Genomic DNA, 25173 nt, shown 5'->3' with positions numbered 1-25173 from the left:
GGTCACATCCCAGGTCGAGGCTCCCCAGAGCCCCGTGGCGGCCTGGGCTCCTGCAGGGCTCTGAGCCCCTGAGCGGGTTAAAGTGCTTGGCCAAGTTTCCAGATCCACCTTGAATATGATGGGCAGGAGTCCCTTCTTATATTCAGGATAAAAACCACAAATCAGACCTCAGACAGCACCCCCCGGGGGCACTCTGAAGTACAGAAGAGGCCGTAAGTCAGCAGTGAGCTAAAAATTAAGAGCTTCCCCTTCCCTGTGCTGTTCTCTCCGTCTCTCTTTCCACGTGCAGCTTTAATAAGACTCTGCAAACCTTTGTGTTAAACAGATGTTCCGCCAAGTGAGAGGAGTATAGGGTCTCCTGTTTAAAATCCAAACACAGATTTAGATGCTGGCGCAGAAGCAGGAGGAACTTACAGCTTTAATAGGAAATATAATGATATTTCACCAGGAATGTCACGGAACCTGAATGTGGACATTTGCCAAAATCAAAGATGATTTTCTCCAGTGATTTCTTTTGTGGAAGCAAATAACGGTTTTACGTTCGCCTCGTATGTCCTCCTTGATGACTCAAAAAGAATTTCAAATTATCCCCAGCCTTACTTTTTCCATGCTAAGGCAAAGACATCAGACAGGGCTCAGCTAAGCCTGGAAATCAGACACTGTGAGGAAAGAAGTCAGGTTCCTTCTACGATTCGGCTATTGCTCCCAGGACTTATAAGTTATTTTTATATGAGGTTAATATGATATTAATCATGTTAATACACATGATTTATTAATAACAATAATAAATCAGACCCCCACATCACGGTGGTTGTATTTTTGTCGTCCACGTGCTGAGGAAAGCCATGTGAGTCCTTCGATGCCTCTGGGTGAGGTGAATGTGTCCCTCTCCGCGCTGTTCACATGTGCAGAAGTGCCACGTGTGCATCTGAAGCAGCACCTGTTCGGCCTGTGGAAGGAGACTGGGATACCGCGTGTCCACCAGCAGTTTGCAGTGGTCTCTGTACCCGCAGGGTGGGGACCACTGTTCTCTGGGGAACACTGAGGGGTCACAGTTGTTCCGGTTTTCGGTTTGCACCTGGAAGCCAGGGCAGAAATGGAGCAGTTTTGTGGGAGTGGAAGGGATGGCAAGGAACTGCGTTTTCTCTGTGCAGTCGGTGACGCACCGGCGACTTGGAAGATGCTGGGATATTTACTCGAGGCCGAGTGAGTTCCTCAGGGACTGGGCTAGATGGAGCACTGGGCACTGGTTTGCAGCCCCGGTGTGTGCTAGAGGCCTGGGCCACTGAGTCCAGCTCTCACGTGGGAAGAGGAAGAAGAGGCAGCTTCCTTGAGGATGCTTCCTTCATTAAAAAAAAAATGTCTTTAAGCATACTGCATGCTGGGTACCAGGAGAGCTCTGCTGGGGCACTTAGGACGTGTCTGCCCCACTGTCTCACACACACACGCACACACACACACACACACACCTGTTGCCCCTGAAGAGCGCTAAGGGAGTAGCCAGCGTGGGACGTGACCCAGAAGGACCTTCCGTACGTGTGGGGGCCAAGATGGCAGCAGGGGGAGTGAGGGCGTTGGAGAGGGCGGCGTGGGAGCCCTAACTCTCCTGCCGCCCTGCTGCATGGCCTCTTCGGAGCTCATTTTCCTTCCCAAGTGGTCATCTGCAAGGTTCCTGCTCTTGTCTTGGTCCAGATGGAATAGACTATTGTTTTGTGCTGACTGATAAGCACCAAGTACCGGAGCCTTCTGATAACGGGGCTCACGTCTTTTTCACAAGGTCACCAAGCCGGGGCTGCCCTTGGCAGCTGTCCGCGGGGGCCCGGAGGCTTCCGTCTGGCAGCCCCAGCATCCCGGGCTCTTTGTTGTAATCACAAGGCGGGGGTCGGGGGCTAACCTGTGCCCCTTTAACCCATCTCCCAGAGGCAAGGACTCGGCCGTGTGGTCCCCCCCTAACCACCCTGCCTGCTTTCTCAGCCTGGGAGGAGGACAGACATGGTGAACACGTTGCGGTGTTCTGAGATGGCCTGTCTGGTTCCTTGGGGGTCCAGAGAAATGGAACCCTAGGTTTACAGAGGAAGACGCATCCTCATGCTTCAAAGTTGACAGTATGGTGCCTGATGGAAACAGGAAGTGGGCGCTTTCTGTTGTGCTGGTTTACTTCCTGGGCTTAATTGTGCCAGCATTTTGGTTCTGCGGCTGGAGGCCCAATGCTCAGTCTGACAATAGTTCCTTTAACGCAGGGGCCAATAAACAGCGATGGCGGTTTCCCAAAATAATTTCTTTGAAAAATGTATTTGGAAGATGAGTAAGACAAGACTGTCATGACAGTTTTCCATGGCATAAAATAAAAGGCAATGTCTTGCCATGGTCACCACGACAACATTCAGTTCAGAAACTTACATATACCTGCAATTAAATGCCATCAAAAGTGAAAGGTTTCTATTGCAAAATCACTAGATGTAGCGTGACCATGACTCTGACTTAGCCAGGGACCAAAGACCCTATCTTTTTGTTTATGCATTTTCCAAAGGACTTCTAATTCCTGTGGAAGTTTGAATTGAATTGCAGTTAAGATAACTCAAAGTACTGTTCCAGAAAGCCTGATGATTTTAGGTAGGGATGGCTCAGAGCCTTGGCTTCCGTTCCTCCTGCCCTGTTCTCACTCAGCACCCATGCACGCTGTCACCAGGTGATGACAAGGAACAGGAATTGTCAGTGAATGTCCTGTTTCAGATGATTTGGGCAAATGTGTGGTGTGGGAAAGATGACATTTTTTGGCTGAATCGTTTCCTGGGATTTGTGTTAATCTGGGCCAGTTTCCTTTTCCCAGGAGAGACAGAGCAGACCTCACCTTCCCTGTGACCCATGGCTGCACCAGGGAGTCTCCGTTCTGGGCAATCCTCTTGTCACCTCTGTGCAGCACGTAGTAGCTTTGGCAGGCTGACTTCCATATTGTTGAGATGTTTCTGGCTTAACTCTTGGGATTTCCTCTTCAGGTGGTAGACCAGATGGCTGTACCCTTAGCAGTAGATGTTTGTGCCGTTTTGTAAGAAGTCTTTCATTTTATTCTGCAAGGAAAATAATCTAGTCTAAGAAAGTGTCTGTGCCCCCAGACAAGCTCACTCTCCCTTCTCCAAATAGCCACACCCAGGTGACCCTGAAGTCGGCTCGGCTGTGAACATTCTCCATGTGAGAGAAGCCCCTTTTTCAAGGGGTTGGATAGGCTGCAGATAGTGAAAATAAACTTTCCATTTGTAGTCCCACGTGTTTGAGATAATACCAGAGCCTCCCCCAACACCACCACCTAACAAACTGCAGTTAAAACTTCCAAGTTTCTTTTTTTTAAAGTGGTCTTATTTTTCTTTTTGAAGGGGGGAGGTAATTAGGTTTGTATTTACCTATTTATTTTTAAATGGAGGCACTGGGGATTGAACCCAGGACCTCGTGCATGCTAAGCGCACACTCTACCCCTGAGGTATACCCTCCCCTCTAAAAATTTCCAAGTTTCAGTCAAGCCTGGATAGTATATTCTTTTGCTAAAGCAAAGCACTATTACAATAATTAAAACAAAACATTTATGAAGGACCACAAGCATCAAGGTTTTAAGGAAAATATTTTATATTGTCCTCCTTCAATATTCCCAAATGCCACGGAGTAGGGTCTGAAGATGCGTGAACTTCTCTTTTGACTGTTCTCAGTGTGACTGCAGGGGCCACCGCGGGGGCAAAGGGCTGGGGTGTGGGTTGTGTCTGTCGTGTGAGCTGTCTCTTCTGTTAGCGGAGAAGTGTGCTTTCCAAGAAAGATTACTTATTTCTGAGAAAGACTGCATATCGATTTTAAGATCCAAAACTTTTCAAAGGAGATGAGATGTAGATTAATTTTAGGAAAAAGGAAGAGAGCTGAACTTCTTTTCAAATTTCTTATGATTTAACAAAGGGAGAATTCAAGACTGAAAGGCAAGGGGTTCCCTAGTCCCAAACAAAAGCAGGAATAAGAAATTTGGTGAGAACAGGAAGACAACGAGGTTCTGTTACTTTCCCCATGTTACTGTTTTGTGCCAGCTTTCAGCAGCAAAACGTGGTTGAGAGATTTTTAGAAACAGAGCAAATTTTCCTCTGTTGCCATAATTTATGGTCCATGAACAAACCATGCTTTATTCTCAAAGTAACAGCTCAAAATATGATCATTTTGCTTAAAGTATATTAACTGCTATGGCTCCAGAATAGGAAAAAATGCACATATAATGGCAAGTGTGTATAGTGCATGCTTTAAAAAATGCTGTATTATAGGTTCCTAATAGTTTTTCTAATGGAAAATGTGGTAGTAAAAATTATACCTTAGAATGCCCCTCTGGAGGGCTGATTTGTAATTACTTCCAAGGCTCTCTTCTGTATTGTGTATCTGAAATAAGTATGTATCTGTGTATATGTACATGCAAATACGACATTTACAGGATAAATGCATGTTGATTAATTCTCCTATTTGAGCGAAAGAACATACAGTATACGTGCTCTGGAAGCAACAGAATGAATGAAAAGTTGTTTTGGCAAAACAAATTTCCTGGAATAGCAGCCACATGACAAACAACAACTGTAATTCAACTATTTTCATTTGATTGGAAAAGATGTGTTTATTTTAACCTTTTAGAGAAGAGAGTTTCTGCTATCATGTGTTCAGCCCCAATTCAGGGCAATTTCTGTCCATTTCAATCTTGAATTTCCTCTTTGTCTTTGTCCTTTTCTTCAAGCCCTGTGATTTTACAGCAGTGTATTTCCACACCCACATCCTTAACCATGACGTCTATTATCTGTCACATAAAAAGCTGATTGTTACTTGGTAGTTTTTTCATATTGTATGTTTAGGTCTTCAGAAGAGGAGCCTAATTTTGTATTAAAAAGAAGCTTAAAAAAGGAAACTCTTAACCAGCACAGGGTCCGCCTCTGACCTGCTGCTCTTCCCTCAAAGGTGGCTTTGACGCTACACCTTGCATGCTTCTGGCTTGATGCAGGTGACAGCTGTAAAGGGCTGATTGTTCTGGAGGAAACAGGGGGGCTCTGTTTTCACAAGGACGGCAAAGTGGATTTTTCTATACCCCGAACGAACGGGAGGTACTCCAAGTTAGCCTGTAGGAGGTTGGGGGCAGGGAGGAGGAAGTGCGTGTGCGCACGTGTGCATGTGCGTGTACAGGTGTGTGCGCGGGCATGCAGTGTCTGTGTGTCCAAGTGGAGGAATTACCCAAAGGACCAACAATGGATAATGCAATCCTTGCATAATCAGGGCGCATTAGTTGACCCGGTGCCACCTGAAAAAAATAAGCAACCATTTTTATTTACGTCCTCCGACCTGTGTCTCCTCTTAGTGTGAGTCAGACCGGAAGACGGGAGGTGCCTTTCACACTCTGGCAGGTGGCAGGTGGCAGGTGTGCTGCGGGAGGGTCTGACACGCGCCCCTGGTGGCGTCTCTGACAATTTCTGATCATTGTCGGTCCTGTTCCTGTGAAGCTCGGGCTTCGGCTGATTCGGCCAGCCGTGCACGGAGCGCTGGGACTCGGAGCGCCGGGTCACTCTGCCCGAGCTGCACGCGGGCAGCCTCGCGGCGGACTCCCCGCAGCCCCCTTCCCGCCGGTGAGCGTGAGCGCACAGGCCCGGCGGGAGCCCTGGGCATCCGCGTCCCGGCGCCGCGGGGGCCGGACGTCCTCTGCGGGGGAGGGGCGGGGGGTGGGAGGAGGAGGTAGAGGGGAGGGGGAGGGGCAGCGGGCGGAGGGAGGGGATGGGGAGGGGGGTGGCCCAGACCCGCCCAGCGGAGCGGCCGGCTCGCGGACAGACGATGACCGGGCCGCCGCGCAGGACGCTGCAGACCCTGTTTCTCAGGAAGGTAGGGCGCGCTCACTCCGCAGCCGGCGGCCTGGCGCGGGTGCTGGCGGGTTCTGTTTGCTGCTGCGAAACTGATGGGACAGATCTTGGCCAGGGAAAGGCAAGTTCGAAAGTTCTAGGGGCAGAGTGAAATTCTGTGCGTCCTTAAATGTGGAAGGGTCAGGGGTCACAGAGGGAGGCAGAGGTCCGGCATCCGCTCCGGGGAAGGCTGTGGTCATTGTCAGTTCGTCCTGTTTCTGCGGGTGTGTCACCGCCCGAGTAGGACTTACCGGCGTCGTTCCCACGTGTGTTTCACGGTCAGGGAGGACGGGCTGCTGGTCATTTTGCTGCGATCTTAGAAGCACGGGCCAGTTGATGCCAGGTGATGTTTATTGAAACTGTCACTAAAAGGCAAAGTTTTAGGTGAAGAGAATCAGATTTAGCAGTTTGCCCTTAAAATTTTTTTTTTGCTCTTTTAGAACTTTTTTATGGTCGTAAAATATATATAAAATTTACCATTTTAACCATTTTCAGTGGCATTAAGCTCATTCACATTGCTGTGCAGCCATCACCACCCTCCGTCTCTGGAACACTCTCATCTTCCCAAGCCCAAACTCTGTTTCCATTAAACTATAACTCCCCGTTCCCCCTGCCTCCCACCAAGTTTGCCCATTTTTAAGTGAAATAACTCAAACATATAATAGTCCTGTACAGTAAGTACGCCTCCGACTACAGTCCAAGCCAGGTCATGCAGAATAACTCCTGCAATCTGCTTGTTGGGGTTGTTAGAGAAATTACTTTGAGTTGTATGTCACATAACTGTCTTTAAAACAGAAAGGAATGAAATGCAGGGTTTTAAAAATCACTGACATCCCCCTGGGTTAGGGTTTGTGAGTCATAATACTTTTATGAAGAAAATCTGTGACTTTCCAGCAATGTGCATATAATTTTTTTTAACTGGCAGGTAATGTCCTGATTCCCTTGTTCTGGTAGATGTCTCTATGTGTGCATATGCATTATATGCAGATTTGTGGTGAATAAATATTTTTATTTGTAGATCTTTAAAAATTTTTTTGTATTTTACTGAAGTGTACTTGATTTGCAGTGTTCATTTCAGGTGTACAACAAAGCCATTCAGTTATATGTATACATATATATTTTTTCAGATTCTTTTTCATTATATGTTATTACAAGAAACTGAATATAGTTCCCTGTGCTGTGCAGTAGGTCCTTGTTGTTTATCTATTTTATATGTAGTCATGTGTATCTGTTAATCGCAAACTCCTTACCTCTGTTTCCCCCTTCTCCTCCCCCATAACCACGGTTCATTTTCCATGTCTGTGTTAGTTGTAGATCTTTATACATGAAAATATAATAGTGAAGTAAACTTATGTTTCACTTTAAAAATCACTCCCAAAATAACATTTCTAATGATTTTATAAGGTGAATGAGGGTTGTTTCCTTCTACTTTTGGGGTTAAGAAAACAGGCATTAAGGACCCAGGCGCAGGTCCACTTCCTCAAGCAGGGACAGATGTACACATGAAAGTCACACCCCTTGAATCCCAGCCGCTCACCCGCGCATCCCGCGGGTCTCTGAATCCTCACCTCCTCCCCGCTGTGATGGTTTGCTCCAATTTAAATGAACATTACACCTCCAGGAGTATTTCCTTATTGATACATCTTATTCCCAAAGATGTCAATAAAGTTGGGAAATACATTCAGTACGAGATTGAAAAATGAGTAAGTGCATGAAGGAAATAAGGTAGAAATAAGATGAAGGAAATAAGGTAGACAAAGGGATCTGAAGCCAGACACAGGGTCTGAAGGCACAGCTGGCGGGTGGCCGCGGGGCTGCGGGTGTGACTCAGTCCGTGGCCTTCCCAGGGAGTGGGCACAGACAACGTGGGCTCAGACCACAAGCAAAAAGCCCAATCCAGCTGCTCAGGTGAACACATCTCTTTCCGCCCCTGAGCCCAGAGAGGAGCAGGGCCTCCCCAGCAGGGTGGAAAGCCGGCGCGACATCCCCACAGGAGCCTCTGCTCAGCACAGCGCACTTCTCAGCGACGCCTTTTGTGATGCTCCGCGTTGTCAGCCGAGGGGGAGACCAAACACAAAGCAGAGAAGCCCTCCTCTCTGCAGGCAGCTCCGTGTGGTCCCGGTGAAGAGCTCCCTAAGGCTTCGTCCTCCAGGGACGCTTGCAGCCGCCTCGCGGTCGTACCCCCAACAGGGCTCCGTAACTCTGCGGAGCAAGTACGTGCGTCTCATTAGGGTTTAGTCTGGGCTCCTTGACAAGCACAGGGCTCGTGACATTCGGGCCCTGGAAGAAGCCTTGTAAGTCACACAGCCCACAGACTTCCCTTTCTAGATGAGGAGACAGAGGGTCTGAGAAGTCGAAATGCTTTGCCCCAGACCATAGGGTGAGTGTGGGGCAGAGCCGGGCCAGACCTGCAGCTCCGGACACCCCGAGCTCTTCCCTTGACCTCCTGGTGGGCAAACAAACGTCAGGGGAAAGTTTGGCACAGCCGCAGAGATGGGAGTGTGACCCCTCCCCGCCTGGCTTAACCTTGTCTGTATTATGGGGAATGCTGGCCCCGAGTGCCCGCCCCTCCGAGGGTTCGCTGCTTCCAACAACTTGCACAGGAGCACATCTTTCATATGCAAACCCACCCATCGGAAGCCCACACCCCAACCACTTTCCATAGGGGCCCTCACACCCCAGGCGTCTGTCCCCTGCCCTCATCACCCCAGGCCAGGTGCAGACGACCAGGGACAGCCCCTGCGCCACAGGGGCTGCTGAGACTCTCAGACCCGCCCATCCTGCTCCCCCAGTCTTGCCTGTTCCTTCCTGTGGAAACTGCAGTCAAGGCTCATGTCCACTCCCAACCCCGCACCCCCCTTGGCCCTGCTTCCCTCCACCCCCTCCACGGGGAGCCAAGGCCCCACCTGCTGGGAACTGGGGTGACAAACCATCTTCTCCTGGCGGTTGTCTCCTGATCTGTTGGCCTGGCCACACCTAAATAGTAATAAACCCTGCACTTTAAAACAGTCAGCTGTTTTTGAAACATTCAGCATGTATGTTGTGGGAAGTGAAAAGATGCTTTCCTGTATTTGAGAAATGGCTCCAGGTGAGGCGGGCACAGGAGTGGCTGTAACGGGAGGCAAATACGGACACAGATTCGCTGTACCGAGAGGCCACAGGTACCACGTGCCCTGCCCCGCGAGGGGCTGAGATCCTGTACAGATAGGTGTCTGGGGCAGGCCAAGCCGGGGGGACGGCATAGGGGCGCTCTGCAGGTGACGTTCACAGCGTGAGCAGAGGCACCTTCCGGAATCCTGGTTCCTCCTCATTGTTGGCATGGATTCGTAGGTTTCTGGCGTTGATCTGCCTCAAAACTTCAGACAAGTGAGCATCTTCATATAGCAGATTCCAGAGCTTTTGATCCGTTTCTTTGTTAACCCTTGAGAGCCCACGGGCAGGTCGGTTCTGGGTACTTCCCCAGTTTCATCACTGTCGATGGCTGTTTAACAGCCGCGCTGCGGGTGATAGCAGCAGGGGCTTCCTGATAGCAACGTGTCCCATCCGCACAGTCTGAGTAAGGAGTCGTCCCCAGAGGGGCTCTAACGAAGTGACCGACTCCCATCATGACGACAGTTAACGTGTTTCCCTGAGGATGTTCCTAAACTGCGAGGTGATTTTATTTTTAGACTCATCTGAGTCAATATTTAAAACATTTTTACAATGTCGTGTCGTGAGAAAGATAGATGTGGAAGGATGTTAGACAAGGTCGACACAGAGATGGTGTGTAATAAATACAGGACACTTCGTGTTTGACAGGAGAAGAAAGGAGGACTCCCGACAGCACTGTACGTGGCTGTCTTGGGACGTGAAGTGCAAGCAGCGAAGCTTTCACTTGCTTGGATTAGGGAGGAGAAACTTAATTATTTGTTTTTAAAGATGAAGTAACATAATGAACATCATCCACTGTCAAAGATGGCCCCAGAATCTGGGCTCTTAGCCAACACTGCACATGGTCTCCAGTCTTGCTTAGAGGAAGGGAAGAGACTTGCGTGGGATCAGACAGGGCTCTTACTGGATCAGGGCTCTCTGCTCTGCAGGAGCGGGTACAACAGAGAATCGTGGAAGCTGGCCTCCCTGTGCGGAGAGAGGCCTCCCTGGCTGCTCCAGGAAGAATCCAGAAGCTGCTAGCCAAAACTCGTACTGAGAGAGAAAGTATCAGGAGGTTATTTCTGGAGGTTCTCGGGCCTCAGACCTCAGACCTCAGGAAGCGATGTCCCCGGGCCCGTGGTCTGCTAGGAAAGGTCTAGAGTGAAGTTCCGTGGCCAGGGCACCCTCTGCTCCGCCGATGCCGTGCTGAGTTGCAGGTTCTGTGCCTACATCTCCAGGTTGAGGCCTGACCTGTGAACTCACAGGCAAGTTCTGCAGGCCTCAGAGCCTGGTCTTCAGAGGTGGCCTTGTGGGGCAAGTCTGGATACTTGCGGGCGGAGCCGCGGCACAGATGTGCAGGTAGTGTCACCGGGTGGCGTCCGTCTTGGCGAGCCCTGCCTGGGGCAGCGCGCACAGCAGCGGGCTGCTGCTGCTACCAGGTAGACGAGGACGTCACTGAGCTCCTCTTGAAGGGCTGCCCGCTCCCTGGGGACCAGGCCTGGGGGCCAGGCTCCTCATCGGGCTTCCACCGAAAGAGCCCTGCCAGCTCCCCTGCTACCCCCACCAAGGCCAGGAGGAGGTTCTGAGGCTGCCGGAATTGGTCCCAGTCCCATTCAGCAGCAAACTCAGCCTGGAGGCAGCGGGTGTCTGCCAGCGTGGGTTCAGAGCCGAAGCTGAAGGGGCCGGCAGCAGCACTGCCCTCTCCCTCCGTGTCCCCATGCATCTCCCCGCCAGCTGACATGCCGCCCGCAGCGCAGCAGTCAGGATTGCTTAATTGTATTGTTTTAAGAACGTAAAATTGAGAAAAAATTCTACCACATTGAAGAGCCACAAACAGAGAGGAGTTTTAAAAAGCAGTTTATGTGAAAGATTATGTAAAGATAGCAAGTCCCAAACATTTGCTATTTGCTATTTGAATTGTTAAAAAGTTGCTGCAGAAATGTAATGGGGTTGGGGGAGGGTGTAGCTCAGTGGTAGAGTGCGTGCTCTGCATGCACGAGGCACTGGGTTTAATTTCCAATACCTCCATCAGATAAAAAAAAAATCTTAGAAGAAAATATAAATGAATAAAAAAATTGTTTTAAGAAATATAATGACCCGTGTCAAGGGAGGAGAAGGTGGAGTTTGCAAAGTATGATTCAGTAAACATTTGCCAATTTATTGATTCTCTCTTCCCATTTTGTCGATCAAAATTCCTGTTCAGTGGAGATTGATAGCAGCGACGATTCAGAGGAGTGGAGGAGCGTGGGGTAAAGTGTGAGCAGCGAGAACCTCAGGGGAGAAAGTGTGTGATCTCTGGGTGCGCGGGACTCCAGGAGCTTCAGCCCTTCCCTGTGACTCGGAAAACCCTTGGTCTTCTCAGATCTGTGGAGTCACAGATCCAGACTTCATTTCTCTGCTTATAGGACAATATTGTCCTCTGGTGACGATGCACGTGACTAGTGACATTGCTGTCTGAAGTCAGCGTGGAAAGGAACGTGGGCCCACTTTCTGTCGTGAAGGGTGTTGAGTATCAGGAAAATACGGCCCTGGACTGCTCCAGGTCGCCCGCGTTAGGAAGGACCACAGGCACTTTCAGGCATATTATAGGGCCTTGACAGAGATTAAATTCTTCTGAAGTTAAAATTTTATTTGCAGGAGGTTTATTCTGAAATAGACAACAGATCGGAGGAGTCCCGCTACGTAGCCAGGGCTGGCATCTCTGCTCTACCTGAGGACGGTGGCCCACTCTCCATCAGTATCTGTTTGTGGGCCCTTGATCTGCACCCTTTGAGCACCAGTGGTGCCGTCCCAACGAGACAGGTGGGCTTCCCCGCAGGCGCTGACAGTCTGGTGGGGCAGTCAGCCCCTCTGCCCTCGTTAAACGATGCTTAGACACAGGATACGGAAACAGCACGACTGCAGAAGAGAGCAGCTGATTCTCACTTCCACACACCAGGGAAACGGCATCTCATTCCTGCCCTCAGCGGCGACGTACCCCCAGAATAAACTGCAGGAATGGGCCCCGCATAGCGAAGCAGGTGGGCCAGGTGCAGTGAGGGGATGGACGTGTTTAGCTCCCGCCGGGTTACAGAAGGCCCCTGCAAGGCTCAGGGATGGGACCTCGGCCACCTCTTGGATAAAACGTCCGCAAGAGCTTCATCCGTCCACCTGGTCCAGAGTTCCCTGGGACATGAAGCGACGCCAGCACCAATCCGTGGGGAGTTTGGGGGGCAGGGCAGTCACCCCAGATAGTGCAGGGATAGGAGGTGGGAGGGCGGGGTTCTGCCCCTGCTCCACCCCAGGAGGAAAGAAACCGTCTCTGCAGCCTGTCTTTCCGTCTGTGAAAGTAGGAGGGTTTGAGCAAATGATCCTCTTCTACGATAACCGTATCACCCCCTGTGGACCTACCATCCTTAGTTAACTTAAATACTTAATAACACATCGGTATTCTTGGCCAGCGTCATGTTTTACAGTGACTGTCTCCCTACGGTTTTGCTGTCTAAATACACAAAATGAGATTTCTCTCTCTTCTTCTGCTCATTCTAAAGTGTCTCCTTAAACTTAAGTGTCTCCCCCAGTTCTTCAAACTGAAGCTGAGGTTTTCAAAGAATCAGTCTGTTCTCTGGTTTCCCTTTCAACAGTTGTGGGTGTGCCTCGCAGACCTGCAGCTTAGAGGCTGTGTCCCCTGTGTAATGTCTCCATCCTGGGGACAGATGGACCCTGGGTGGTGGCCGTACTGCCCAGACTGCTAGGCTGGCCCTGTCTAGAGGACACAGGTTGTTAATAACCAAAACAGAAACAAAGTCTTTATGTAAAATGATAAGCATCAATTTGATCTAATGTCTCATAAAGGCACATGAACCATTGGTATAGACTTTAGAGCAAGATTTTGAAAATACCAACACCCAGGGACAGGTTAGATGCCCTTTTGATTGGGCAGGAGAAAAGCAGCGAGTCAGTCTGCACAGATTGCCTGGTCTTGCCCTTCTGGTCCCCCGGGCCTCTTTCTCGTGGGAAGGCTGCCTTCTGCTTTTCAGGGTTTTCTTTGCTCCTCGGGCATGACTGTGAATAGTCACGAGGAACATTCTGTTTGTTCTGTAGATTTCCAGGAATCTGTGCGTCTGTTTGGTTTTGCATAAAATCCCAAAGTTGGCTAAGTGTTAGCATGCACTTGTAATACAAAGTCCAATGCAACTGGCTTGAGCAAAAAATGAGAATTTATGGGACTTGCAAACTGAAAACACAAGGATCCATGGTGCTTTACAGCTCGGAGACCTCCCCTCCCTCCAGGTTACCTGCTGGGAGGGTCCTTCCCAAGCCCCACGTGGCGGCCACTGGCTGTTTCAGACTCACATCCCCACACACGCAGCCCAGCAGGAGAGCGGGCCTCGTCCCCGCCCGCTGTCACATCTGGGATCTGTCACCCCGAGGCAGGCAGGCCTGTACCAGCTGCAGGCCCCCCTTTGAGGGTGGGTCGGGGCAACTGGAACTGTCTCCTGCGGCAGAGCGGGTCGCCCGCCGCGCACCTGGAGAAACTCTCCCCGTGACTGGTGTTCCTCCCCTGGGCTTCATCAGGCCCCTTCCCTGGAGTCTCCAGGCCTCTCCTGGACAGAGGGACGTGGTCTTCACACACCTTACCTGTGAGAAGAACAGACAGGCAGCTTTGAAGGACAGCTGTGAAATTTGCAGGGCAGCATGGTGTTAGCAAAACCTCCTAGTGATTTACGGAAACAGTGCTGTCATCGCTTGTTTCTCTTTTGACTCCCTGCTGCCCCAGGGAGGCTGCCGGGGCCGTTTAAGTGCTGTGAGCCCGGTGATTTGCTGGGCTCGGGGTGCGGGGGCTAGCGGCCCACAGAAGGACGTTTCACACGTCCAGCGTGCCCAGCATGCCCCGCCTCTGTTTAAAGCAAATAGAATTTGTCCCCCCAGAGACATTTCTCTCTCTGAATGTGATCTCCGTCCACACAGCGAGAGGGAGGTCTCACCTGGGCCAGTTCTAAATGACTCCGGGTGGGGAGCTGGGGTTTATGGGATTTCCAGCTTCTGTGGCTCCGCCCCGTTCACAGTAGTGACAGGTGTGCTGAGCTCCAGTCCTGTGGCACCGCTCTCCTAAGGACCTGGAGCCCGGCTCTGGTCCGACAGTTCCTGCAGCGATGGTCCCGTTTAGCTGCAGGACCCTCCCTTCTCCCAACAGCCCTTCCCCCCTCGGCTTACCTTGGCAGGGAAAGGCAGGTGGGCAGGGCAAATGTGTCCTGAGAAAGACCCGGAGGCAGGTGTACAAGGCGGGGCCGTTAGCGATGAGAGCGGACCCAGCACGTGGAGGAGCCGGTGGGGCGCAGGCAGAGCAGGGGCTTCCTGACCAGCGCTCCAGAGGGAACTGGACAAGGCAGCGCCCCAAGGCCCCGTCTCACCTGGAGGTGGTGGTTCCATCCAACTCAGGCTTTCTGCTCCCTTTGTGAGAGGCAGGCTGTGGGCGCCTCGCTGTCTCCCTTCATGAGCCTCTTCAGCCCCTCCCTGGAAGGTAGCTGCCCTGACCTCCAGGGCCTCAGAATGTGACCGTGTTTGGGGAAGGGGCTTTTGCAGCGGTGATGAGATTAAAATGACATCATTGGGATGAGCCCTAATCCCATAAGACTAGCATCCTAAGCAGAAGAGACTAGGGCACAGATGTGCACAGAGGGACAACCGTGTGAGGACAGTGGAGAAGGACAAGGAGAGAGGCCAGGAGAAACCAGCCCTGCTCACATCTGGTCTCCGACTTTCAGCCTCCAGACTGTCCGAGCCCCTAGTCTGGGTGTTTGTTACATGGCTATAGCTGACTGTTGCAGTGCCAGGCAGGTGGCGCTGCTGGGATGCATGGCCCTGGAGCTCTGGGACTGGCCTCAGAGGATGCTGCATCCAGAATCTGCAGCCGGACTTGAAGTTCAGGCCTGACCACAGTTGGGTCACCCTCCCACTTCCTTCTGTGAGTGGGGACAAAGCACAGCTGGCAGGACCTGCCCATGTTCCCCGGTGTTCGTGCCCCTGCCCTGAAGGACATTTGGGGCGTCTGGGCCGGCCTCTCTGGGCCTGGGTGTCGACCCCGTGCCCTCGGCCCTGTTCCACTTGACCTGCCGCTTCGGCCACCCGTGGGGCAGGGAGCAGTCCTGTTCTTTCTCCTGCTGGTCCTCATGGTGGAGGCCTGTGTTTTGAAATGAGGGAGATGCCCCCGGGACCCTAATTGCCCCAGGGGCCTCCCGGGGCGCGGCTCCTCTCCCAGGCTGGGCAACGGGCTCGCAGTGGTTGCCAAGCGTCTGTGTGTTGGCATCGCGGCCACCATGGCCCACGACCGCCCTGCTGCTCCAGCCGAGGGCAAGGGATCCCCCCATGGGCCTTGGGAAGCCACTGCAGCTGCAGGAGTACGTGTCCTCAGAGACTGTTTAAAGAGGAAAATGCAGGTCGGTGGTGAGTGTTCCATGGGCGCAGGTGCCGCGTGAGAGGGAGCGTTTCCTCCTGGTCGGAGGAGAGGGAACCAGCTGGAAATCCGGGTGTGTGTTGGGACAGATGGCGACATGCAGCCTTGCAATTGCTCTGGTGTCTCAGGGCCCCAGAGGACAGGCATCCGACGGCGCAGGAGGTGGTGTGAGGAGGAAAGTATTTAGAACTGGCATGTCTCTCCACGTCTCTGTTTTCTCACTGTTTGTGCTGTGAAGGGAGGCGGGACTAGCCCTAACCAGGATGAGGCCTGCGGGCGTGGGGCTGCTTTGGGTTGGGGTCCTGCCGTGGGAGAGGTGAGGAGGGGCAGGGAGAGACCCCTTTCAGGTCCATGTGCGGAGGACGGCACCCGGATTAGCCCGAGGGGTGAAGCCCTCCCTACATGTGGCGCCTGTGGCGCTGCACCCGGGGTTCCGAGGGACCAGGGCGGCTCCCCAGGGTGCGGGTGGGTGCTGATGAGCGGCGGGGCCGTTGTGATGGCAGCCGGCCCGGCCTTCTGAGGCCCGTTCAGTCCACGCAGCCTGGCGCGTCTGTCTGAAGGTTGGTGTGTATCCCGCGCTCCTCAGGGATGCCCTGGAATTCGAAATTCCCTTCGATTCAGGCCAGTTCTGTGCTCTGCCCTTGCGTCTGGCTCTGTGCATTTACCGTGGATACTGCGGTCCAAGTCCTTCCCACGGGCGACCTTGCTGAGGCCGCCCGTGGGGGATGCCGCAAGGGCCCCCGCCTGCACCTGGCCCCTGAGCCTGAGATGCTGCGAAGTCCACTTTCCTGGGCGCGTCCCTGAAGGTGGTGGCTCAGTCCTCCCGGAGAGACTGTGCCTCGGGGTCCCCCGGGAGCCGCACTGCGGGGCTGACAGCTCGGACGCCACGCGGGAGTGGGATTCTAGTCTGCCCGGCTCTGGAGCCTGCGTGCCTTCTCTGAGAAATATGCAGAAATAAAGTGCAGAAAAGCCAGCTTGGGAGGCAGTGGGAACAGATCTTTCTTGTTCTTTTTCTTTCTCAGAATAGTCTTTGGGGAAATACATTAGCTTTTTAAATAACAATTCTTTGGCTCCACAATCAGTGTTTTGGGGGGATTCTGGCTCTCGGCTGGGCGGATGGCCGTGGTCTAGCCCAGCACCTCCAGTCCCGGCGACTCGGATCCATTCTGGGACTCTCCGTTGTGTTGTGTCTGTGCGCATCCCGCCTCCGCGTGTGCGCATGCGCGATCTGGACCGCGGTCCTCCCTGTCCCCGCTTCTTATTCCTTAGGCTGGTCCAAGAGTCAACAAAATAATGACGAACCCCTGCCGGATAGAAAGTCCATTGATTAAACAATTAAGTGAACGTTATAAGAAATAAAAATATGCGGTGTGGGGCAGGCAGTGATGCGCGCTGTGGGAGTAGGTAAAGTGCAGAGGAGGAACAGGGCTGGGAAGAAGGATGAGGCGTGAGGGGAGGGGTGGATGCAGGGCCGAGCATAGCGGGCAAGTCCTTCTGCCCCACAGACACCCGGGTATTGGGGGTGGGGGGCAGGGAGAGGCGGGGGACCGGGGCGGGACGCCTCCACCCTCGCGCAGCTGCTGGGCTCGGCGCTTCCTCACACACCCACTTGGGGTGTGTGTAAGCCGCCAGTGAGTCAGCAGCGCATCCTGAACGACACGACGGTTCCAATTATCCTGATTCAATTAGGTGGGGTGCTAATTAGGGTCCGTTGGGTTATTCACTCAAGTGCCAGCTTATGTTTGGTTTTGTGCATTTCCTTTTCCAATTGGGAGGAGATTAAATTTAGGGCAGTACCAAGGATGATTTAACATTCAGCATCCAAACTTAGAGGCAGCACTGGGGCAGCCACCACGCCAGAGCAACATCAGTACATTTGCCCCAGATCGAGTTAAAACCGACCAGAGCCCCCCTTGAAAACCTTCTCAACCTGCCCGCACTTCCTCGCCAAAGGCAGCCTCTAGCTTGAATTCGATATGTAGTCTCGCTTCCCGCGACTTTACACAGATGGCATGTGTATTAGCAACCTGTGTACAAACAGCACCTTGAATTTTTTGTTTCTAGAATGTCATCAGCGGGATCACAGTGCAAGTGATTTTCTGCAACATGTCCTTTTCCTTCAGCTTGTTACTGCTTTTTTCTTTTTTTTTGTCTTACTGAAAAACATTCGTTATCTTCAAATTTCGGCTGTTAAACACAGCTGCTGTGGCATCCCAAGTTTCTTGCATAGACATGGAATTTCAGCACAATTTAACATATTTCAGGCACTAGTTTAGCAAAGTGTTTAAAAAGACTGAAGACCTTGAGTCCTCCCACTTGGTAGAAATATAGAGAATAGTGGGTGGCACCTGATGACGTTGAAAATGTACATTTTACGTAAATATTTTAATTTGTGCTTCTCTGTTACTGGTGAGGTTGGGCATCTGTTGGCATATTTTGTTGGCTTCCTTATGAATTGTCTGTTCACATCCTTTATTTGTCTTGGTTTGTCTGTGTTCTCCTGGGTGACTCCTGACCTTCTTTATAAATTTCAGACATTAATCCACTGTCACTAATAATGCAAATCACTTGAAATGGCTTGTTGTCTTTGCTTTGCCTGTGTGTGGGGTCTTTCATAATAAGAAGGTTTTGAGCTTTTTAAACCAATTCATGTTTTTGTTGATTTTTCTGTTTGTTATTTAAGTTCTTCCTACTTGAAGCATAAAGACTCTCTTTTTTCTTCTAACACTAAATGATTGTACTACAATTGATGTTGTATCTGGTGACATGGGAACCTAAATTTATTTTTCCTGTAGAAAGACAGTTATTCTCCGTGGATCAAATGAACAGCCCATCTTTGAGTTGTCTGTCTTTTCCTTTCTGTACACTTAGGTGCTATGAGACCCTTTGCCACCAGGAAAATCAATACACATTATTAGACAGAAAATTATTTTTGAAATAGGCATTAGGGCATGTGGTCATTCTGAATCAGAGTTTTCAACGATGCTAGACTTAAATTCTTTCTTAGGATGCAGAAGGGGCTTTGAATCTAGACCACGAAGGAGGCAGATCCCACCCTGTTACTGAGTTCTGCTCACACCCTGCACTCTGTAGGGAACAGAAACAGCCAAGAGGAGGTTCATAGAAATGCTTCAGGGATATAAGGGCCCTGGGTATGGACCACAGCACCTGGAGCAGGGCCTGGCCCTGGTAGGTGTTCCATGAATGTTTAGTGAATAAGGTCTCCTAAAGCATGTCCTGTAGGAAGCAGTGAAGGAGCTGGTGGTGCTGACCTGCGGAGAAGAACGCAGAACAAGTGGGGAGGCTCCCTGCCTGGTCACTTCATGGAGAGGGGCTCTGGCTCCTGTGGGTCCAGTGGGTGGAAGCAGGGAGTAGGCAGGCACGGTTCACCCTTAGCTCTTCTCAGATTCAGAGCCGTCCAGGGATGCAGGGGCCTGCCTGAGTGAGGATGTGTGTCCTGTCACTGGGGGTTTCACGTGGGGCCGCACTGGCCAGAGGGAGGGCTGTGTCGAAGTGTGACTGTCCTCCACGACTGGGGGGCCCTCAACCTGGGGCCCCCGGTCCATCAACAGCAAGCTCTTTCCTGCCCTGTGTGGGGTGTGCAGTGTCCGTGCTGTTCTGTTTCAGTCACCAGACTCAGGCACAGGTGGAAACTTAGCAAATGAAGCCAGTGGACGCCTGGGCTAGTCCAAGTGGCTGGGCCCAGTTTTTAGAAACAGCTCTGATAAGGATGTCCCTGGGAGGAAGCTGGAGTGCTTTCACAAATATTTAGGGTTATGCTTTTGACCTGACAGTTGTATTCATGTAATTTATTTGGGGATCCGTATGCCTAGTGGGTTTCCTGAAGTTCATAATTCTAAGTTTATCTGATTAAAGATTTTTTTCCATTATAACTTTCGGTGACTTGAGGGTCTAGAACTATTTAAAAATGGAATAGCACCATGAAAAATATCAAGGAAAAGAGGAAATGTTAAAATCAGCGAAGACATGAGTTTAGACAAGTTAAATCTGAATGACTCACTGCAGACACTGGGCTTGTCAGCAGTTTCATAAATATCTGTTAAGTCTTGTAAATTTTGTTTCTTACGTTAGGGTGTTTTTTCCTCCGTCTCTGTTTAAAAATAACTCTTGATCTCTTCTCCAGCCTCCCCTGAACAGCGTTGCTGGAGGTTGTGTGAGACTGTTCATGTCTCCAGCCGAGGGGTGTTTTCACAAACATCTTGCAGACACGGAGATCGACGTGTCTGGGCTCTCCCTGCGGGCCTGCTGCGGGAGGCTCGGGAGGGTCCCGAGGGACCACTGGCGGGAGAGGAATGAACCTCTGATGCCTCTGGCTGTTTTCTTGGTGACACTGCTGGAATCAAACATTTCTGTGGCAGAACTTTTCTCTGAAAGCCACAGATTGGTACCACCCAAGTTCTAGGTAAAAGTTTGCATTGTCCCTGGCAGATCTCGTTATATCCAATGATGTAGGTTTTTTTTTTTAACCCGAGAAAGCCATATTCGCTCTCATCTGTAAAATGGGACCAGTACTGGAAACTACCTGTAGGGCTTTCGGGACAATGGAATTAGTCAAGCTTGAAAGACAGTTAAATCTGCCGAACTGCGAGGCAGCGCCTGCTCCCGGGCACCGAGAAGGGCACGCGGGTGCGCTGCTGCCGGCTCTGCTCCCAGGCCTGCCCTGGCCTCCTGGCTGCCTGCTCTCTGGCTCTGCTCTCGAATGACCTGGCACCGGCCCACCCCTCTCCGCCCCTGCCCCTCCTAAGCCTTCCTCCAGAGCAGGTTCTGCTTCCCTGCAGCAGTAAGTGATGTGTCTGGGGACTGACCTATGGAGTTTTCTCGAAGCACTTCTAAAATGTTGGGAGACATCCTCCCCAAACAGATGCTTTTAGGATTGTTGAGTTGTAACATTCCTTTCTGTCATTTATTTATAGTAACAATGGACTGGAAACAACCTACATTAATACAGGATTATATAAATATATTACTGCATCCTGAATGTCTATACATGATTCAACAGTAAAATTGACACTGAAATGTTAGTTAAGAAAACTATTCACATTTGTATGAAATGCAAATGGCATATTATGAGCCAGTGATAAAGCAAAAGTTGTGTTTTAATTAAAAATGGGTGTTAGCTATGCATACGAATTCTAGAAGGACATAAAAGACAATGTCAAAAGTGACTCTGGGGTGATGGTGCTGCAGACTGGTTTTGTTTTACTTAGTGTATGTTTTTTCCCCATTTCTTTTGTAATGAGAAATGGTAGTTTTTTTTCATAATCAGAAAAATAAGGTTATTTCTCATAAAAATTAGTAAGTAGGGTAAGACAAAGGGGATTTGAGGTTCATCTGAGCAGGGAGCATGCCGTTTTCAGAGTGTTTCTGAGCAGAGGTGACAGCCTCCCCAGTGCCGTGGGCGGCCTCCTCTACCTTAACTGCCGTGTGACTCCTGCCCTAAATTTTCCAGAAGTCGAGGTGTATCTTTTTATCTCTAAGTTACACCTGGGGATATTTGATCTCTATGGTGTTCAGAGCCACACTGGGGCCACAAGGATGTGGGCATTGATGCCCTCGGGTAGTTTATAGTCTAGCTGGAACCACAGGCTCAGAAACCTTGGGCAGAGCAGAAAGAGGCAAGGGTAGGGATGACAAGAGGAGACAGATCCAGTTGTCAAAGTGCAGACAGAGAGGGGAGTGGGGAGAAGCTGGGCAGACCAAGAAATTTCCAGGGAAGAGGTGGGATTTAGGCAATGCAATAGAAGAGGGTGTATTAGCTATCTGTTGCTGTGTAACAAGTCACCCTAAAACTTAGCAGCTTAAAATAACCCAGGGTTATTATTTCACAGTTTCTGTGGGTCAGGAGTCGGGATCCTAAGCTTTCTTAGGCTCCATCCTGGGTGTTGGTCCGGGCTGGTCTCCAGTGACCACTCAACTGGGGAAGGACCCACCTCCAACCTCGCTTGGTTGGATCAAGAACCTTGGTTCCTTGACATACAAGACACAGAAGAGATACAGACATACAAGACATAGACATACAAGGGTCTCCAACACAGCAGCTAGCTTTATCTGAGCCTACAAGCCGAGAATGCAGCAGACTGCTAGCAACTCAGAGGTACAGTCTCTTGCCACCTCATTGCAAAAGTGACATTCCAGCACCTCTGCTATTTTCTGTTGGTTAGAAGCAAGATACTAGGTCCCGCCCACCCTGGAGGGGAGGGGGGGCAAAGGGAGGTGAATCTCTGGAGGGGTGTTCGTGGGGGGGTCCATGTCACAGGCACATGGTGAGTTTGTGCAGATTTTGGGGTAGGGGTGGGTACCCAACTTGAGCAAAAAGCAAGGAACAGTGACTACAACAGTGACCCGTATTTTAGAAATTGGACCCTCCCCTTAGTCCTTTCAGGGAAAGCCCACCCTTTTCCTGCACTTTGCATTTCCTCCCTCCAAAGGGAGTGTCTGGTTTCCTCTACACTTTGACCCGATTTTTTGGATGTCAGCGTCATTATGTGTGTGAAGGGGAAGCGACTCTATGCTGAGCGTCTGGACACGTTTAAAGTCGCAGGATCACAGCTTCTCTTCCCTGAACCCCTGGAGGGCTACGCATGCCTTGGGTGCAGTGGTTTTAAGTTCCCGCTTGTCGGTGGGCCCTTCACACCAGAAGCCAGAGCGGGAGCCGCACACCTGCCAGGAGGCATCCTGGCGCTGGCGGGCTTGGCCAGGAGGGCTCCTCACCTGAGTCTGTCTCCATGGCTCTGAAGGAGTGAGTGGTAGCTTCTTACACGAGAGAGGGTTCATTCTGTTACAGATTTGCAGAGAGGACGTCTGGAATTCTCAGTACCTTGGGAGAATATGGCTTCTCTCTCATTTGCCTTGGGTTTTTTTTTTTTTTTTTTTTCACTGTCTGCTTGGTGCCCATTACCAAGGAGATGGGTGAGTACCAGTCATTTCCCAAGGGGTCTGGATATACACGCCTTGGAATCTGAGGGAGGTAATTAAGCACTTTCGGGAGTGAAAAGCAAACTGTGAGTCCGTACGAATTCCTACTCTGGGCTGCAGCTGGGGCGAAGGTCAGATTCTTAAACTGTTATCTGGATGAGTGTTCAGGTTATCTGTCTCAGCTGATTTTCAGTCTTAATTTTCAACCAGTTGTTCATCTTAATATATTATAAAGAAAGACTAAAAAACAAGTCGTAGAATTTAGGACATTATAATACATACAGTTTCTCCAAATATAAGGTTTAAAGAGAAAACATCCTGCAACGTAACCCGTGGAAATGTGGCACCGACCAAGGCTGCATCGAAGACAAGGAAAAGCGAGATGTTTTGTAAATGAAAGAGAAATCAGATAATGGAGCAACGTTAAGTCTTTCTTTAAAAAAAAATTTTCAAGTTAAGCCCAGCCAGCCAAGGGATAAGAGGGAAAGCCATGGAAAAAGAAAACATTGAGTCTATTTAAATATAGACCCCAAGGCGAATCGCTGTGGGATTTTGTTACAGAAGAGGATGAAAATGTCACCGACTTGAACCATGTAAATTAAAACCATCGTGAGCAGACGAGGGCTGGGACGATGAGGTGGGAAAACCCTGCATCTGTCTCCTCAGCTCTCAGAGCAGTGACGCAGGAGAAGGTGTTTCAACTTGATAAATCAAGCGTCAAGATACTGAATTACTAGGGAAATTAAATACGGCGATTTAATAAACCAGAAATGAAAGGCGGAGAGGAGGTGGGGGAAGGAAGCAAACATGTTTGTCTTTCAAATCAGGTCACCAAGGGAGTCTGTCTCAGGTTGATGAATCAGGAAAAAATGTTTACGTTTATCATAAAACTCTAATTAAAACAAGTTGCAGTTGGTCCAAGCTAACAGACTAGAGACCCACACAACACAAAACTAAGAAAACAGACCAAATGGCAAAACATAGAAAACAAAGGAAACAGGAAAATGAAGAAGCAAAATGTGCAGTATGACAACAAAACGCCGACCCCGCAGACCTGTCATTTCACAAAATGTAAGTGCGTCAAACATACATTTAAAACATTCTCAGACTGAGTTAAAAAACAACCTATTTGTGTTTTTCAAAATGCATCCTAAATAACGTGTTTATAAAAGATTGTCTCTAAAAGTCTCGACTAAAAGGATTTCAAATAAAAAGGGAAGCGAAGTTTGCAAGATGCCAAACAAACAAGGTTCAATTCAAGGGAAAAAGCATGAGAAGGCGCTCATCCTGACGATACAGGTACAGCCTGCGGGGAAATTCTAACGTCATGAGGTCGTGAATAGCGGCCCCAAGGTCCACGAAGCCAAAACTGCAGAAAAGACAAGGAGGAAAGACTCAGCAGCTTAGGACATTGCCGCTCGCCTCTGTCGGGGTGTATGTGTCTCCCCACCACCCTCCTCACCCCGGAGCGCGTCAGCGCCACCTGTCATCACTGTGCCCTGGGGACCGCCAGCTGCTCCAGGGGGGCTGGTGTCCCTGCTTCAAGGTGGCGGCTGGAATCAAACAGCAGCAGGAAAATGGAGAAACAACAAAAAACAGAAAGAAGGGCATTGTTTCCCCGCTGGCTGCACTGGGTGGGATCAGAGAAGACGGTCTGGCCTGAGCCTGTTTTTAGGAAGTAACTGAGTTTTCCTTTGAGGGAAAACCCGTCATCAGTACCCTTCTGTAGTATGCTGTGTGGATGCTCCAACGGCGGGTGTAGCCTGCTTCCCGGGTGGCTGTCTCCCGCCGTCTCTGCGTGCGTGCCACACACACGCGTCGCGTGTGGTCGGTATGTTCGTATGCACGCGCCCACTTGGCGCCTCACTGGTCCCGAGGAATTAGTCTTTTACTTTTCAGAAGGAGGGCCTTGGAGCCGGGACGAGACCCTTGGCCATGGCGCAGGCTCTTTCCATCGGGCTGGTCTGACGGACGACACAGCTGCCCTAACTCTCCCGTGGTTTTTTCACAACTTTATCCGGCCCCTTATACTGTTCATGGCTACAGAACATTTCCGAATCCCCCGGGGAATACAGGCCCACAGGATCGCGGTCGGCATAGAGCCCTTCCCGAGGTGCCGAGTGCAGGGATGGACAGAGGTGGGAGGGAGGGTGTCACGCGGACACATGAAGATGGAGCTGCTCGGAGAAGAGTGTCTGGAATTACTCTAGAGACACAGAGAGGTGCAGGGTCATGAGCTGAAAATAAAGTGGCAGATCCCGTGGAAAGGGAAGAGCAATTGGAAGTAAAATCTAAATGGACAGAAGACGGCCCACCTCCAAAAGGGAGGCTGTGCTTCGCTCAGAGAGGCGCGAGGCACCAGACCTTCCAGAGGACAAGATCAAAGGAAATGAGAAGGCTCCCGCCCACCGCAAACGTCAGGCGGTCCCGCCCGAACAGTGTCCTGGCCTTTTCCTTCCAGAACTCCAGAGGAGGGAGGATGACAGGGTGAAGCGTGAACCCAGAGTGCAGTGAGCGTTTTCCTCCCATCAGTTGGCTGACAGACGCGCTGAGCTGAAAGCGTGACCCAGCGGCCAGCCGCCTCCTCGGGATGTAGGTGGCGGTATTTTTGGAACCGTGACCTGTTTGTCTTCACGACCAAAAAGGGAAAATAAACTGAGGTGAGGCTTCCTGCGAGCCTGGCCTCCGTCCCCCACCCCGCTGCCCCTCCATCTTCCCCGTCCTCTTCATCTGCTTTGTTAAACGTCTGCCGGCCCTTCCAGATCACTCCTCCATGTTCAG

At 50.7% G+C, this 25173-nt stretch overlaps 1 protein-coding gene and 1 pseudogene across 1 annotated transcript in view; one reads left to right on the top strand and one right to left on the bottom strand.

Annotated features, from left to right (window-relative positions):
* The window catches only part of RPS6KA2 (ribosomal protein S6 kinase A2), a 318148-nt gene that overhangs the window by 58298 nt on the left and 234677 nt on the right, over positions 1–25173 (top strand).
* On the bottom strand, positions 9901–11592 carry LOC116665482 (annotated as a pseudogene).

The sequence above is a fragment of the Camelus ferus genome, chromosome 8 (genome assembly GCF_009834535.1).
Source record: "Camelus ferus isolate YT-003-E chromosome 8, BCGSAC_Cfer_1.0, whole genome shotgun sequence".
In the NCBI taxonomy this organism is placed as follows: Eukaryota; Metazoa; Chordata; class Mammalia; order Artiodactyla; family Camelidae; genus Camelus; species Camelus ferus.
The sequence above is the reverse complement of the archived record's forward strand: the minus strand, read 5'-3'. Positions and strand labels throughout refer to the sequence as shown.